Source organism: Oculina patagonica, chromosome 9 (assembly GCF_052425735.1).
Source record: "Oculina patagonica isolate OP01 chromosome 9, crgOcupat, whole genome shotgun sequence".
NCBI lineage: Eukaryota > Metazoa > Cnidaria > Anthozoa > Scleractinia > Oculinidae > Oculina > Oculina patagonica.
The window spans coordinates 8,517,953-8,536,555 of record NC_135766.1 but is presented as its reverse complement, the minus strand read 5'-3'; the positions used below and the strand labels follow the sequence as shown (position 1 = coordinate 8,536,555).

The 18,603-nt window shown below is 38.6% G+C and overlaps 1 long non-coding RNA gene and 1 pseudogene across 2 annotated transcripts in view; one reads left to right on the top strand and one right to left on the bottom strand.

The window, feature by feature from the left end:
• LOC144665824 (uncharacterized) overlaps nucleotides 1–18,603 on the bottom strand; it is a 259,439-nt gene that overhangs the window by 72,477 nt on the left and 168,359 nt on the right. The window lies entirely within an intron of this gene.
• On the top strand, nucleotides 54–14,350 carry LOC144665679 (uncharacterized; annotated as a pseudogene). Its single transcript, XR_013572999.1, has 10 exons — nucleotides 54–736; nucleotides 2,148–2,193; nucleotides 3,209–3,427; nucleotides 4,256–4,522; nucleotides 5,318–5,591; nucleotides 5,674–5,949; nucleotides 6,752–6,922; nucleotides 7,223–7,396; nucleotides 9,060–9,293; nucleotides 11,987–14,350. The product of XR_013572999.1 is annotated as an uncharacterized LOC144665679 (transcript).

Genomic DNA, 18,603 nt, shown 5'->3' with positions numbered 1-18,603 from the left:
ATTGCAACCAAACAATTTTTTTCACGCTTGTGTGAAACGTCATTTTCGGAGACCTGTAACATCCTTCAATGCTTTATCCTAAAAACAAAACTTCCTTTGTGAAAGATTTACCTTCCGCGTAAGCTGAATAAACGTTTATGCTGAGAAGTTCCTCTTTCTCTTATCACACCACTGCATGAGGTCTCTGAGCTATATATCAGACAATTCGATAATGGAACGGAAATACCGGTTAAAACTGTAAAATATATTATAGCGATCAACGTGGAAGGCGAAAACAAATTAATGGTGATAAACACAAAACAATAAGTAGGTCAACATTCCTTGAGTATTAATAACAGTTCCTGTCTGACGGGACGACTATAAGTAAGCTAGAACATCCATCAGTCGTTCAGTCTAATCTAGAAGGAGATCGACAAACATGGAGAGTAAAAGCAAAAAGAGCACCAGTGTTCTTCTCCTAGGCCTTTCATTCAATTTAATTTTGACGTTGGCTTCTCTTGGTTTCACATGCTATTCATTACATCGGTTAGATTCGCGTCTAACAGCAGTTGAGCGGGATTTGCTGGTTGTAAACAGTGATCCATATGGGCTCGCTAATAACGAGATTGAGACACCAACATCTGCAAGTTCGGTTGGATCACAAATGATGAAGACTGTCATCAAAAGAGCTGCCGATAGTCAATCCATGTGCCGCAAATGCAGCAGCGTCTGTTTAAACTGGAATAGGCATCAAAATGTAAGTTGTTCTTATTTAAGTGCGATTACTTCCGTGTTTCATATACTATGACTCTACTCTACAAAGTTGAAGTGGGTTTGCATGTTCGTACTACAGATAATTAACCAGTTCTCCCAGCTTGATATTGCTTCGAGTAGAACTTTTTTCGCCAAATAAAGTAAAACTCGCAGAATTGCTCATTATAATTGCAAATAAGAGGAACTTTACTGTCTTGCTGGGATTAACAAGCTCCTGTTGCTGTTATTGCATTGTCGTGCACGTATTCAACAACAAACTACCAAAGGTCAAAATACGCAAACATCTGATATCGAAAAGATGTAGATAAGGAGTGTGAATTTTGACTTAAATTTCACGTTGTTGTACGCAAAACAGCCCTATATCTTTTAATAATTGGTTGGAAAATATGGCCATGTAATTTCGATATATTTTCATCTGCTTAACCTACAACGAAAGTATTCGGTATGTCGAACCAGATTGAAGCCTCGAGAAGCTATTTATACGGTTATCCGAAACCTCCATCCTGTTACGCTTATAACATTAATCATCCTGTTATGCTTATAACTTCCTCTCGTGCTTGTAAAATTCTGTTTTGCTACAGTAGAAATGCTTTAACCCCCAGCAGTGCACATATTTATTTTTACCGTGTCAGTTGATGTGTTTACCTAATCAATCAGCGTTATCTCCTGGACCGGCCTCAGAGGTTAACTACGGGAACAAATAACATTTCTACCCCCGGGGGAGGTCGTACTCCCTGAAAGTAGACTATATGGCGAGGCTCTCCACAAAAGCGATACGTTTCTCAGTCGATAGATATAGTAATACTACGTGTTAAAATACACAAAATGGTAAATGGAATATTTTAGCACGTGAGAGATATTTAAGAGCACTTGTCTGAAAAAAAAGAATGAAAACACGGAAATTTTCAACCCCCCTTTTTTGTGTGTGGAAGAAGGCCACCTTGATAGTGGGGGGATTGACAGATTAATTTATTATCGTTGTCATTGTAACTGTTAAATACTAATTTTAAGTACTTGAAGGGGTTATTTAATTAAGTGAACAAATTAAGAAAAAAAAAAGAATGGTATGTCAAGGGGGCGCCATTTTCTATCGAAGGGATATAAAAGGGTATCTTTTTATTCTGTTAAAAAAACGTTTGGCCCTTTGGAAATTCTACTAACTAAATCGGAGATTGTTTGTAATGAAAGCTGTTTTATCATTTTTTTTTTAATTAACGTTATTGTCACTGTGACTGCTTTGCAGAACAGGCTACAATTTTAACCGCCTACTAAGCAACTATACGTATGTTAGCAACACATTCATAGCTATCTAAATAAAAGGTCTTTTTTAGCCTGCAACAGTGGTATCATAAAACCGAATTGATCACAATAATATTTCTATTTACAATCAACAGAACGTGACAGTGGAAAAAAGTCAGGGGAAGGTGGTTTGCGTGGAAGGTAAGATTTTTGTGTAGTTAAAAACTTCTTTATTAAGGGTCAAGTGACCCACAAACAGCTGATTTCGGTTTAAATAAAATAAAATGACTATACAGTATTGCATCTCTGAACGGTTTATTCGCCTTACATAGAGTAACCTACTAGCATTTTATTGTCAGGTTTCACGACACTCATTTGTACATCCACAGCAAGTTGAGATAAGCACAGCGAGAGTAATGTCTTTTTGCTATAGAAAAAAACACACATTTCAACGGCGAAGGCTCTCCGACACTGCGATCAAGATTCGTCCAGTCAAATGCCACATCGAAAATATCTTTTGTCCTTATGCGTTAAATGACGTCACTGACATTTTTCTCCAGAGCCTGGTCCACTTTTTTAAAAGGGGTCCTTGTTTAGGTTGGTCTTAAACATATTGCAATGTCCCTGACTCGTCCCCAATCGTCTCTTATGCGAAAATTTAAGACACGAAAGATTCCTTTCTAGACTCACGACGGACTTAAAAGACGACTGGGGACGAGCCAGGCAATGTCGTAGTCCCTTCTGCAGGCACTGTTTAGAAGTTTATTGATTGGTTGATTGATTGATTGATTAATTGATTGATTGATTGACCGATTGATTGATTTGTTTGTTTGTATGTTTGTTAATTTTATGTTGTTGTTTATTTCTTATGGCTGTTACTTGAACGCTTTTACTGTACTTGTTCACTTGTTATTCGAAAGTCCTTACGCAGTTGAGAAAACAACGAACGGATAGAGAACAGTACCACTGGTTTTACATTAGGAGTCCTGAAAAATCTATGATGATTAATCTCATGGCAAATAAAGGGCACTTTTGAATTCTGTGGCTTACAATAAATAAGAAACTGACGATGAACGGTGGTGTGGATGGATGTCATCACCAAATTAAATATAATCACCAAATTAAATATAATAAATATTGATCAAAACTCACATTGAGAAAAACGTTGTCAAATTTAGTGTGACATCATCTCACTGAACGTGATTAATTTCCTCAGGTCGTGTTGGACCTCAAGGCCCACCAGGCCCTCCCGGTTCACCTGGACCTACTGGTCCCCAGGGCCCTCCTGGTAAAAAGGGAAGAAAAGGAACAAGGGGTGCTCCTGGCCCGCAAGGAAAGCGAGGAAGCAGAGGATTACCAGGACCCTCTGGGGCTGCAGGTCCGCCTGGTAAATTAACACAACTTGAAACAAGCCCTAGTAGTGGACGTCAGTTGGGTAAGTTTTACGTTCTGTTGGGAAAGTAAAAGTGCAATCAATATAATAATTATATTTACGTTTGGTAAACCGGGTTGTAACTTGAAGCATCAAATATTTTCGTGTCGGCTGGCGAATCATGTTGGATACTGTCTTTATTTCGATCTATTTTTCCCCACCCCTCCTCATTAATGCAGAAAAAGATTTGTTAAAATAATTAAATCAAAGGAGAAAGAAAACATTCCAGAAAGTGACTCCCATATAAAAGTGGCAGGGATTCCTGTGTGAAAAAAAAAAAACCCTTCCATATATTTTTAATGTTGCTGCAATTATTTTTTTACGTCTTTTAGCAAGGGACCAAAGTGGAGTATTAAATTGGCGAGTGGTAAGCGACACAAGGGGCCACTTCGGCCGATAAAAGCATATCGAATGTTTATTTCAGTTCTTGACAGCTAGTTCCTATCTCTTTGCAACGTATTTAAAAAACATGACTAACAAGAGAAACCTTGATGTCTACCCGTTTTTATTATGTAAATAGCTATTTTTTAAACTTATTTTAACTTTAAATTATTAATTGTAATAGTTGTATAATGATAGGTTTAAGTTGTTTTTATGTTTTATCTTAGTCAGGTGTCCACAATTAGTAGAGGGGACATTTCCCCTCGGCTAAACATTTTTAGACACGGAAATAAAGTTTATTATTATTATTATTATTATTATTATTATTATTATTATTATTATTATTATTGTTATTATCATTATTATTATTATTATTATTATTATTATTATTATTATTATTATTATTATTAAATGCAAAAAGTTAAAACGCTAACGTGACCTTTTTTTCAGAATCACCACATTTTGTTGCAAAGCCTTCTTCTTCCTTGACCGTTAAAGAGAAACAAAATGTTGCATTTCCTTGTAAAGCAACTGGCTTCCCGCCACCAGTGATCACGTGGTATAAAGATGGACAGGTGATAGAAGAAGAAAGAAGACAGTTTAATGAAAGGAATTTGGAAATAAAGGAAATTCAGTTTGAAGACCGCGGTATCTACACCTGTACAGCGGAGAATCTGTTAGGCAGAGTTCAATTATCAGTCAATGTAACTGTGAAAGGTATATATTAAACGTCAAAAAAAAAAACCTGTTAAGTTTTTTAAACTAAATCTTACCTCTCCTATGGTACAAGTGGGGTGGGGATGTTATCCGTCATCTTCAGGATTTCACCGATTAAGTGAAAAAATAATTCAAATTGAAGAAAAATCAGGCGAAAAGCTAATGTTGTGTAAGAATATATTTTTTTTATAGTTATTCATAAAAACAAACTATTGTGTCCAAAAACATCATGTCCCAAACACGTTATGCGGTTTCCACAGCAATGACTGCATTTATGGACATACAATTGGATGGTCAATGTTTTGGAAGGGATGCACAAACAGACACTGGACGTTTGAGCGACATGAAGTAACTCGCCTTTTAAACCCTCGTAGGGGATGTCGTCCACGGTCCACCTCAACCCCCACCCCCACCACCTGTGAATCTGAGGGCTAGGTTGGTTCGAAGTACGACGGATCTTCGTGTTCTACCTTTAATTTTCAATAGATAAGAAGCTAACTGGTTTTGCAGGCAAGAGGCAGCTGTTTTTCGTTGAAATAAAGATTTTGCAGTTTTCTTCTTGAAAGTGGCTTCCTTTATTTTACACCAGTCGTTAGTTATTGTTTTTTTTTTAGTTTCTAGGCACGCTTTCCTTTTTAGAATGCTATTTTGACACTAAATTGACCGGTACATGATATGTTTCTAATAAATAAGTAAATGAATAAATACAAATATAACCTTGATTTTAATGACATTATGCCAGTAATGCCAGTTTTTTTTTCTTGTTTCGATTTGTCTTGTCTGTTATATTTGCAGTGCCAGCAAAATTTCTGTCAGAACCAAAAGAAATCGATAACTGCTTACAAGTCATGGGACACAAATCTAAAGTGTGACATATTTGGTTATCCCACCCCTGTAATCAAATGGACAAGAACACACAATCAAGTTTTAACAAACAGACACGTCATTGATGGCAACAAACTTAAGATTAAAAACACGACAGAGAATGATGATGGTGCTTACGTATGCCAAGGAGCTAATGAGCTGGGGAGTGTGTTATCAGTAGCATGGGTCATTGTGAAAGATGCGGGTAAGCATAATATCAAAACAAACATTAAATGTGAAGGAATGGATGGCTATTAATAGTCGTAATGTTATTTGTTTCTTTAAAGTGAACCCCAACATAGTATCAAGCCCTCCCAGTGAAATTCAAGTGCCAAATCTTGGTGATTCTTTGAACTTAAATTGTTCTGCTCGTGGCTCGCCGCTACCTAACGTCAAATGGTTCAAGGATGGGCGACGTGTTATTGCTAATACCATACATGGCGGAAAAGATTCGATAAAGAGTGAATTCATCATTAACCGCTTCATGCCGAGTGACACTGGGACCTACACTTGTCTGTTTTATAATGACAAGAATGAAACAGCGGAGGCCAACACAACGCTGAGTAAATAGATATCTGTAATTGTATTGTTTTATTATGTGACAGAATTAAAATTTAACGAGCTAATTTTTAAGGATCGGTCACAGTGCAAAACTAACTTCGCCTTCCAAAGTTCTTTTTGTTTGTTGGTTTGAAAATATGCGTAAATAGAAACCGGTCAATCGTGAATCAATCGCTTTACAGCCATCCCGTTGTATTTTCATAGCATTTATATGAGAGTTTTACAATCTGTCAAATTTCAAAATCAAAAAGCGAACGAGAAGTACATATTACGAGAAAAGAGGACTCTAATTTGGATGTACATGTATATGAATGGAATACTAGACTTAGCAACCGCGTCTCACGCGTCCCGATGTTCTTTCCCACTGAGACAATTTACCTAGATATAAAATTCAGTTGGTTTGTTATTATAAACTAAGTAAATAAGATAACATTGTTAAGAGACTTGGACATATTGTTCACTACTGTAAGTCAGTTTTATCCATGCTCAACCTACCTAGTCACTATAAATCCTGTAAGGGTCAATTTGGAAGGTACAACTTTACGGAATGAAATGCCTTGTTGATTAAAAATTAAACCTACAAATTGATTGCAATTGTTTATGACTAGAAAAATACGGATATTGAAAACTGTTTACAAAATCTGCGACATCCGTAATCACGGTTAAAGTTCAATGATGGAAATCAAATGCGATTTTTGCATGATTCGAAAAGCGCCCTCTACAAAAATGTTGTTTTGAGTAAGTAAATAGAGTATAAAATAAGTAAATGTAACTTGCCTAATGTTTTCAATATCCTCTTTGAAGCCTTAGTCAACTGTGGCGATCCTGGTTCTCCAACCAACGGACAAAAACTTGGCACACGACACTGGACGGGTCAGTCCATGTCGTTTATTTGTCAACCGGGATACCGTTTGATTGGACCGACCATTAGAAAGTGTCTGCCCTCCGGTAACTGGAGTGGTATACAGCCTTCATGTAAGCAACTTTTAAACATTATATTCTGTTATACTGTGCAGTTACATTTTATTCTTCTCTACAACCAGTATACGTCAGTTGTGAGTAAACGGATACATTAAAAAAAAAACACATTTTTGAAAAGTAACTGTGTCAAATTTACCAGCAATCATGCAGGTATCAAGGTATGTGCATCGGTATAAACGACGACAATTAAACAAACAAACAAAAAAAGAAGAATAAAAACAAAACAAGGCTTGATTATGCTAGAAAAGTATTGCTGTTGTGTAACTTTTACAATACTCTTCAATATAAATCAAGGTCACAAGACTTGTCCTCCTTTGGAAAGCCTGAAGCATGGTCATACTCACGGACAACAGTATGAAGGAAAACGTGTTTCATTCACTTGTAATCCTGGTTACTCGCTAAAAGGATCATCAGAGCGCCACTGTATGGCGAATGGTACTTGGACAGGAAATCAGCCTTCATGCGTTGGTAAGAGGCCTTTAATTTTTAAGACTGCTTAATGATTTGAGACTTTAAACAATCTAAATTGCTGTCTACAGATTTTAATTCCTGAATTTCATATTCGTGCATAAAAGGCATTAGTGATTAAAAACTTTTAAAACAATTTAAACTGCTCTGAAGATTACCCCTGCTCAGGTTGTCGAAACGTTAGTCACCAACAACAGTTCGTTTCATAACTACCCTCGCCCGGATATGGAAGATCACACGAACTAAGAACTTATTTAAACTGCTGTTTACAAATTTAATTCCGGAATTTCTAATTCTTGAATTAAGTTTCAAATTTTGGTCCTTGCTGGAATTCTGAAGTGTCATATAAGCTCATATAGACTTGAAAAATATTTTAAAAAGGTTATTTCAATTACAATATATATAGAGGATATTACACGGCGGCGCGAACATATGAATTTTATTTTCGAGTGGTAAACCAATATTTTACGAATAAGCGCAGCGAATGAGTCAAAATAGCTTTTACCACGAGAAAATAAAATTCATATCTTCAAGCCACCGTGTAATTTTTTTTTATTATATAGACAAAAATAATGCATGAAGTAAAAATATAACAAGTGAGCAAATTGCCAAACTGAAAGGCAAAATTTTGCGAACGGAAGCTTTCAGAAGATGTATCACGTAAATGAAAAAAACAGTCTGTTTATTAGCTTTCATCAATATCACTGACAATAAATAATTCGCCGTTTTCAAATCTGTTTCTGCTCAAACTCACCGCTTTTCTACTGATTTCTGATCGCGAAGTCTTGCAGTTCCGCAGCTGGAATTTCTTGATTTTCCCTCCCTTCGTCTGCCTCTCCACAAGCAAGAAGCTCTTTTAAATAATTTCAAGGCATATGAAGTTTTCTTCTTCGTGTAAGCATTTTCCTGCTCCTCAGTAAAAGATTTCATTTTGGCTTCAGTGAACTTCACGAATCGATCTCGATAGCTCGCCATTTCAAATCGGCGTTTGGCAGCCTCGCACAAACAACCGTGCAACGGCGGGAAATGACGTCATCGATATTCTCACTAGTGAGGATATGGAAAACACACCACTACAGTCCCGGATACAGTTTCGTATGAATTTATACGAGTGGTCTATTTCCCAGTAAGACACTCGCTGCTATATAATGAACATACATATTTTTAATATAACGAAGCTTTTTCACTGCTTCCGTCAAAAACAACTTTTGTAGATTGTGTTACAGCGTTTACTCGAGATCTTCTCACCTATTTAAATCACAAAACAACAACGTGGAAAACACAAAAAAAAAGTTTTCGTGACGACAGAGGAATTTTTTGGTAATTTTTGCAAAAAGTTGAGATGCCTCACCTTAGATATTAAGCTTAAAGAAACAAACGGGTTTTATAGATTGAATTCGTGAAATTTTGGTATCCAAAGTAAGCACGGGAAATTAGAAAGCGTTGATGTCATTTTTAGCAACATGTTGACTGACAACATTTTATCACGGTATTCAGGCACCCCGAACATGGCGACAGGTTTCCCCCTCAGGAAAGGCATGACAAATTTCTTACATAATAATTATCTTCTCTCTTTTTAATTTAACTTCTGATTTAGTCACGCCAATACTTTTTCTCCGTATTTACTTATTAAAAATCATACGTTTTTACCTTTTTTTGGCAGGGATGACGATACACTCAAACATTATCCAAGACAATGAGTTTTTCCTCAGTCATCTCAATCGATTTATGGAACCCGTGCCTGGTTCACATTCACATTGGAAGCTGTGTTACCGCGCCACTTCTCACGGATGGTCGGCAAGTACCTTCCATAGTTACTGTGATGGAAAGCCTCACACGATTACTATCATCAGAAAAGACCAGTACGTGTTTGGAGGATACGTTGACATTCCATGGGGTAAGATATAATATCCACAGCTAAGTTTAACTAATGAACAGCTTCAAGAACATAATTATGAAAGAAAATTTAGGGAAATAAAAAGTAATGATTTCAATTCATAGAGGGACAGAGACCTATCAAACATCCCCCCGCCCTCCCTCCCTTACACCAGCACCAGTGTTTTCCTCATCAATTGTTTAAAAAAAATGTAGTGAACGTTCTTCGTCGCCTTAACAAGACTTCAGATATTCCATCTTTTTAGTTACTCACTCATCCCCTCCTCATCCCCCCCCCCTCCCCGACCCATCATACCTCGATGCAACCGGTATGCTTCTTTCCATCGTATGGTCCGGTCCCTTTGTCCACCGTCCTGCTAATCGAGCAATTTTCTCTTTCGCAAAGCGTGACTTGAATAGATTGGATCTTCGCGCAGCAATCGTTGCAGAATCTGTGACTACTTTTCCAATCGAAGTTACAGCTTTAGTCTTTCCGGAAAACGATCATCAAATTTTAGGGCAAAGTATATCTAAGTAAACGGCGCAGATTCATGCAAAACTCAAATACACTTTTTTTTGCTTTTGAAAGTTTCAAGTGTTTAAGACAGCGAGTTTTCGTATCCCCTCCTGCGCAAAGAACACTAACTGGGCCTATTGCTTGAAACTCCCACTGACTTATGAATTTTTTTAAGTTCTAAACAATTAATATGCATATAAAAACTTAACTTCATACTTTTACAGTAAATTAAATATTTTAATGTTGCAAGCAAACCTTGAAGAAAAGGACAATTTATTACAAAACTTGCTTCTTTTCATGTAAATCTGACTTATTTGACCTAAAGATCGAGTCGTGCAAAGGGCATTTATTTATTTTATTTATTGCAAATCAGTTTCGGCCTCAAAACAGAATTTATGAGCATTTAAACATTACCTAAGATCCACTGCATGGCTTCTTTTATAGCCCATGACTGTTACAAGTTTTTATTTCATATATTTTTGTTTCATCCAAAATAGTTATTGGACTGCGAAGTCTGTTACTGAGGAAGCCTTTCAGAGCCGTTTGGTCTGGCATATTTCTGATTTGGGTGGGGGAGGAGAAAGGAGTTTTGGAAGGGCTTATTTTTTTTTTTTTTTTTAAGGGGGAACTTCTCCGAGTAATACAATAGAAGTATAGCATATTTGTATTGGAACCAGTAGTGCGATCGGTAGAAGACATTTAAAGAGGATTTTTTAAGCCGATCTGTTTTTCTTTTCTAAATTTTCGGTGACATCTGTTCACCTTCATCAGAGTTAGTGAAAGTTTGTTGGAGCTCGCGCTACCAATCCGTGCGTTAGTGCGACATTTTAATTTTGAATTAACGGCACATAAGCGCGAGGAAAAGCTCTGCGTTCGTTGATAGCATCGCTGTCCAAAGCAATTATAAGGATCAAGATTTGTGGCGAATTTGTGAAGGAAATGCTTTTTTCGACTCGAAATGTCCCACACGTTAATATAAACTTTGTAATTTTTTTTCTCAACCAGTGAATTAAAAAAAATTAAAAAAATTGACCCCGACCCCGACCCCGACCCCGACCCCGACCCCGACCCCGACCCCGACCCCGACCCCGACCCCGACCCCGACCCCGACCCCGACCCCGACCCCGACCCCGACCCCGACCCCGACCCCGACCCCGACCCCGACCCCGACCCCGACCCCGACCCCGACCCCGACCCCGACCCCGACCCCGACCCCGACCCCGACCCCGACCCCGACCCCGACCCCGACCCCGACCCCGACCCCGACCCCGACCCCGACCCCGACCCCGACCCCGACCCCGACCCCGACCCCGACCCCGACCCCGACCCCGACCCCGACCCCGACCCCGACCCCGACCCCGACCCCGGCCCCGACCCCGAGTCGGCGTTTTACCGACACCCTAAAATCGCTGTTTATACGCCACGCAGTCGCTCGAGATCATACAATGGGTCTGTGTGGTCCGGTCAGAGACAGAACTTGACCTTGAACTTATCAGGTCGCTCGCGGAAGGTATCGTGTATCGTAGATTAGATGTCACGCTACAAGGTAACGCAACAAGAATAAAACGCATAGCTTGAAGAAAGTTTTCATTTTTCTAACGAGGTGCAATAAGCACACAATCGTTACAAATGGAAAAATGTATGTAGCCTGCGTTGCAGACGAACAAAACCCGGACGTATGGATTTGTTCGTCTGCAACACAGGCTAAAATGTATGGTGCAAAGATAATATAAGCAGTGACCGAAAAGTATCCGTAAAGCGAGGTAAACTTTGTATGAGAGCGTTTCACTTGGGTCACAGTAGAAAGTGTCTATTGTCCGTTATTAACTTAATGTTAGAGAAAATGTATGGACAAACAAAATTGTTCGTATTAAGCGGGTGCCGTAAAGCGGTGTTCCACTGAACTTTAATTTACGTTAATTTTTGACAAATTTCCTAAAAATATTTAAAACCCTTTGTAAAATGTCATCGCTTCTGCATGCATTGCGTGCCATTTATATAAGAACGTCGAGGCTGAGTTTTGCCCAAACATTTAAGAAAATGTATGGGCTAAAATAAGAAAATCTTCAGGCTCAGCCAAATTTTACGCGTTCGTATAAAAAAGACTGTATTTGTTAAATTAATGTATAGCTAAACTTTTCATGTGTTTGCTTTTTCTCCGTAATAAATATTTCTGTTTTTATCTTCTTGTTTTGCAGAGTCCAGTGGTGGGTGGGGTTCATCTGCCAACGCGTTCATATTTTCACTTCACAACAAAGAAGGTCTTGGACCATTTAAGAGTATGGTGAAAAACTCACAACATGCAATTTACAGGCACCCAGGTTGTGGTCCAACATTTGGTGGAGGGCATGACATCTACATTGCAAACAATGCGAACAGTAACACTGGTTCATACACACAGTTTGGTAACGGTAACTACTACTCTGTTCCAAGTGGAGTGCAAAACAGTTACACAATCCTGACTGGGAATCGTAATCAATACTTCACACCTGATGAGGTGGAGATATTCTATCTTGGTTGAATCACGGGACACGGAGACTAAAAACAAACGCTAAGCCGTTCACATAAATTTTATTTTATTTACTTAGTGTCAATGTTGTAGTTTATAGACACTTAAAGATGTGTTGTCGTCGGTGTCGCAAAAATAGCTATGTTTATATAAAACAGTAGCTTTGTTTATAAAGTAGCTTTGTTTATATAAAACAAATGTAGTTCTGTAAAAAGTTAATGTGTTTATTAGTTTTATAAGTACTGAGATTTACTTATAACAAAGGCCTGGAATAAAAATCGTGAGAAGCAATCCTATTGGTATAGAACTTTTCTCACAGTGAAAAATATCGTACGACCAATCGCAAGCCTGATACGAAAAAAATCTTATCGGATTTTCCCGCTATTTGAGTTGGCAGTTACTTGTCACTATAAATTCTCACATGGTTTTACCGACGGATTTGAAAAAATTTTCTAAATGCCGATAGGAGAGATCAAAATACAAAGAAAAAATTCCAACAGGGAATGCAGGTACTGGACCAAATATAAAGAACCGAAGCGGCCGAATGCCCAGCATCAACTTTGAAAAACAAACACAGCAATTCACGGAAAATCGAAAAATAAAACGAGTTCAACTCTAATTCATTCAGCTATGGGCTGCTGCTCGATGGCGTAAAACATGGTTAGGTATTCATTTTCGTGCCATGATGCAAACAAAATAACTTTTTATTCCGATTCACAGTAAGCTTATAGTTTAATCACTTTCCTATTTGCTCTGTAGATTACTAACAATGTAGAATTCTTTGCAGTTAAGCTGAGTTAAGCCGAATGGTATAGTGAACAACTTCTTCTTTTCGACCCTGGGACGGGAATGGGAATTTTTTTTCACCAAGTTTGTAATATCTCAGTACTCGTATAATAAACAATTACTTTATGGTAGTTCGCTTGTACAAGTTTTATCACTTGCTGAGAAGAATAACGCGTTCACTCGCTCGCTGCGCGCTCGCTCGTTCGTACTGTTATTCTTCACAACTCGTGAATAAAAATCGCACGCGCTCGCTAACCAAGAAGTTATCTCTATGTGTGTGTGTACTTTATTTTCGATTATCGTTTTTTTATTCTTTTTTGTAAGTTTTTATTATATGTTTTACAAAAGGTTTTTTGTTATTATATAACTGGTATAGTTATTCCCTAGCTGTACTCTGTGGACAACCGATGTTCTTAATCGAAGAGTCAAGGAAATTTACGGAAGTAAAAGTCGCGAATTTTGTAAGGTTTTCTAAAGCTAAACTAATCAAAATCAATAATCAAGTCTAGGCCTGGGGTGACGTTTCGTGACTGTTTCCCGCTACATCATTATAAGTTATCGAATAGTTGAGGGCTTGTTAGCGAAATATTGGAACCTCGAGAATTAAAAATAAGGCGCCTCCCACTGGAAGGAATTGCCGTAAGTATTAAGTTGCGTACTGGCGATATTCTATTTGGAAACGCTGTATATCCTTTAGAATTATTAGGTTGAAGTTTAAATGTAAAGGAAAAAATTTGATCAACTGCACCATAAGAAGCCTGGCAATACAGTCGCCCTCAATAGCTACCGGTCGGTTTGGTTTTCGCGAAAGCCAAACCATCCAAATCTGAAGCCAAGAGGCGATTTATATTTGCAGGCTACACTATCCGCGCGTATCCTGCGATAGGCTTGAAAGCAGATTTTTCTATAGGTAGCCAAAGCTAAAGTTATTAAAAAGTGTAAAACACGAATAAACTGTCATTAAAGGTATCTTTGTTCTTAATTATTGTTGTCCGCATGGTCTTTCCGAAGCACCGCAGAGCGTAAACATAGCGTAGTCTAGCAATTGTGCCACATACCGTATGACGAATCGGTAACGAATGATCCGTATTAAAAAATGACAAGGGAACACTCGTACAATAATAGCAGGTTGAAACTCAAAAAAAGTAGAGTGTATTGACAGATTAAATAACAGGAGAAAGGATCGAGTTGTACTTTTAACAGACAGAGGCTTCTTTTACTGCATCTATACCAAAGATAGGCAGGCTCGATTTTCGCCCTCTCTCGAGTCCGGTCTTACTTCCTCCCGAGAAGAGAGGAGCGCGGGCTCATTCCCGAACAGCGGCTAATAATCGAGCCCGTGCGAAAGATGAAACAATTTATCCAAGAAGACATCAGAAAAGAAAGGGTGCTGAATGGTAAATACGACACTTCGCGAGATGGCAAGACTGATGTATTTTCTGCGAGCTTGAGATACGACGCTTCGCGAGATGGCAAGACTGATGTTTTTCTGCGAGCCCGCGTCTTTCTCAACCTTGTAAAAGAAATCGAGACTCCGAGAAGGAGTCGCAGAAAAAATCGAGATGGCGAGACTCCTGAAATGTGGCTAAAATTCTGTGAGACACGCACTTTTTGAAGGACTATTCACCACCAATAAATTAAAGAACTGCGTTCGTATCATTTTTCCATTTTAACGTTGTACAATATGTCAGGAAGCGTCAACTATTTGATCTCAGTCCCGCTCGTTTGTTGGTGTTTTGGTGGATTGAAGCTGATGCTTACTGAGGGTCTGAATGGGGTTTAGTGTTTAGTGTTATTTGCCCATAAATTTTAGTGTAATGAAATGAATATATGAAATTCATATATTTGTACTGCAGATAAACATTTTAAGCAAATGAAAGATCATCGCAGTAATGTACTCAATACATTACTGAGATGATCTTTCATTTGCTTAAAATTTTCGTGTTTGATCTTACATTAACCATTAACGCTTACTGTTTCCAGAGAAAATACTGTTAAGTGTTTTGATGGTTTTCCGTGTTTCCCATAGTCAAACGCGGCATGGCTTAGTAGCCAAACCTTGAGATGCAATATTCACCGCCTAGCGCGGTGAATATTGCATCATAGTCCGAGCTTCTCGACCAATCAGAATTGAATTCACCTCTGGAAATAATACTAATCTGCATTTATTCGATGCAAGGCAGATCGCTCATAGCTTTAATCAGGGTCCCCTATACTTTTTAGGGAGCGGTCATTAATTACTGGGGGGGAAGGGCCGGTAAATTTTTGAAGAAGTGGGCTCAAAAATTGTGATCCTCTCCCAAATTGGAGCCAGAAATTTGCCACTCGCCCCAAATCAGAGACCAAAAAATTGTGACCCCCCCCCCCTCCCCCCCTCCCCGTCCTTTGAATGAGCACATAAAAGAATAAACACAGCAAGGTAAAAACCATTGAAAGTAGTTGACTAGTTCTTAGAGAAGTTGTGTGCCCTCAAGAGGGGTCTGGGGCATGCTACCCCAGAAAATTTTCAATTTTTAAACCTCTTAGATCACTTTTCTGCGATTCTGAGTAGCGATATGATGGCGCTTTCAGAAAAGCTACTTAGATTCCTGTTTTAACTTTTTCAGCTGTTCGAGCTATTCGAAGCAGGTAAAACAAAAAAAATAATAGCAAAATAGTGTGTTTCTAAGGCGATTATTGATAACGTGTCATGATACAAATAGATATGATCAAAATGGGTTGTTTGAATCAAAATAATATCATGCAAGAAATAATCGTTTCAGTGTGAGTTTGCAACTGATTGCGCGAGTCTCACGCTCAATGCATGAGGCTTAAGAAGCCTGAACCAAACAGCTGTTGATCCTTAACACAAACAAGGCTAGGGGGGTCCGGGGCATGCTCTCCCGGAAAATTTTTATTTTAGGTCTTCTGAAACGACTAGAAATGCATCTACGAATGTCAAACATGCTAAAAAGTAATCAATTTATACCAATGAAAAACAGCTGTGATCGAACGTGTAAAGCCTCTTTGACCATTTAACAAGTCACTACTCTATAAGCCAATTGAGCGCCAACGGATAGACCAGAAATTATTAAGCTTTTATTACCTATTGCTAGCTTGCTAGTAAAATAGTCAAAGTAGCTAGCTTGCTAGTAAAATAGGTAAAGACTGAAATGTTCCTCGCAGGGAACTTGCAGCATGAATGATTAAACAATTGTTCTGTGGAGTCTCATTACAGAAACTGTGCGTTGAAAGTCAACCATTCTAGTCATATATATTTTCTGGCTCACTCCAGAAATCTCCACAATGAGTCACGTTCCAGATATAAAAGATTCAGCTTGATAAACACACGCGCTGTTTGCTGGTTAAGGGAAATTGCCAAGGAGGAGATGGATTGTGGATTGAAGTAGCCTAAAATATTTAAAAAGTTTATTTGTTAAAACAGGTGCCCAATCATTTATGACCCTCCCCTTATCGTAAGTCCAAAGACATTTGGCCCTCCCCAAATGGGAGCCCAAAAAATCTTAGCCCTCCCCCCCCCCCCCACCCAATAATTAATGACCGCTCCCTTACGTAAAGCGTGATTGAGGCTATTTATTTTCCGTGAAACGTGATTAGGACTTTTCGTGATTTGTGATTCCGAATTTTAAGATCTTTTCACGTGCGCGTGAACGCAATTTTAGCTTAAACATGACCCGTAAACGAAAAGTTGAATAAGAAGTGAATCGTGAATCATCTTTCCTTTCGTGACTTAATTTCTGATATTTTTACTGAGTTAGTACTAGTAAATGTATATCTTTATTTAAGCTCATTGGTTGCTTTTGTCAGCTAGTTTGCCGCGTGCGTGATCTTGGCAGACACATATCCGGTCCTACCGACCTTCCGAGCGTAACAGTCTAAACAGGGATCGCCATGATTTTTGCGTGAAGGTAAATTTTTTTTTAGAATTATTCGTGACCCTTAAAAGGGACCCTGTTTAACTCGTAAGCTGACATAGTTTAAGGGTTTCCAAATCTTCTGTGACTAGTAACAATTTTGGACTTTGGATTCGATTCCCGTTCAAGCCTGAATTTTTTTTTTCAGGCTTGCTTTTCTCAACTGAGTACATTATTACTGCGATGATCTTTCATTTGCTTAGGGTGCGTTTCTTTGGGAAAATCCAAAGTTGGATCATTGATCTCAGATCACACGGATACTTTACTCCCAAAGAAACGAAGAATCCGAAAACGGATTTTTTGCCATGACAACCCCGTAAACACATTTCGCACAGAACATAAAATATCAGCACAAATTTACTTTTCGTCGAATGTATCCTAGCTAAAATAATTTAAGCATACAAAATCTTTTACAAAAACCACCCGTCGAAGTAGGTCTTCTTTAGCGTTAAGCACAATGTGGCGAGGAAGCATCTGAAAGCGCAGAATGATTGCGAAATTATCAGTACAAATTTAACTCGTGACAATTTCAAAAGGATACAACTTCCGTAGGCACACAGTGGCTGTTCTAGAAAACCTGTATCCCGTTTAAAATGATACTACATACCTATCTGAAGCTACCGTTTCCTTTTATCGTGAAATATTTTTGTATTTTGATCGAAATAACCGCCTAAAACTTACCGTATGGCAGTGTTTACAAAGAGCGAACCAGTATTTTCACAGCAAAGACCGCTGGGCCAAGGTACTTTTTTCGAATCCTTTCCCAAAGAAACGCACGGATCACGAATCCTAAAAATCCGGATTCAGATATGATCTGATGTATCCACTCGAAGTGTGGATTCTTCAGATCATTGATCCAAGATTAATCCATTTTCGGATATAGGTAAAGAAACACAAAATCCGTTTTTGGATTTTTCCCAAAGAAACGCACCCTTAACATGTATACCCGCATTACAAATTTATGAATTTCATACTAGTCGAAGCTCTCTTAACGGACACTCTCGTAAGCGGACAGCTCTACTTACGGCCGCCTTGTTTGAAACCCCGTTTTAACTCCCATACAAACTCTGTATTTTTACATTCTCGTAAGCGGACATTCCCGTAAGCGGCCGCGGACACTTTCAGAGATTACGACTTAGACTTTTTCTTTGTTTTTAATCTCCCGTAAGCGGACAACCCAACCCAACAACCTCTGTATCTTGTTTTAATCAATCAACTTCACATCGCCGTTCGTCACAATGATATTACAGTTATTACAGTACCATATTTCGGTGTTTGTTTTTTCGTCCTCCACGTTCGTCCGGTTATTGTTAGCTGGCCGAACTCCCGTAAGAGGCCATCTATCCCCTACACCTCTAGTGGCCGCTTACGAAAAGCATTTTCGTAAGCGGCCAGCTCCAGTTGCGGACACTTTTTTCGCGTCCCGAGGGTGTCCGCTTACGAGAGCTTCGACTGTATTCATTTCATAATTTTTGATTTTCTTTGCCTCTTTAGCAGAGCAGTCGCAATCTCCCGATAACAGTACATAAATGAACAGCTTACCTTGTTATTGTTATTGTTAAGGCTCTCCTGCGCAAACTGTTTACACAAGGATCAGGCAGGCATA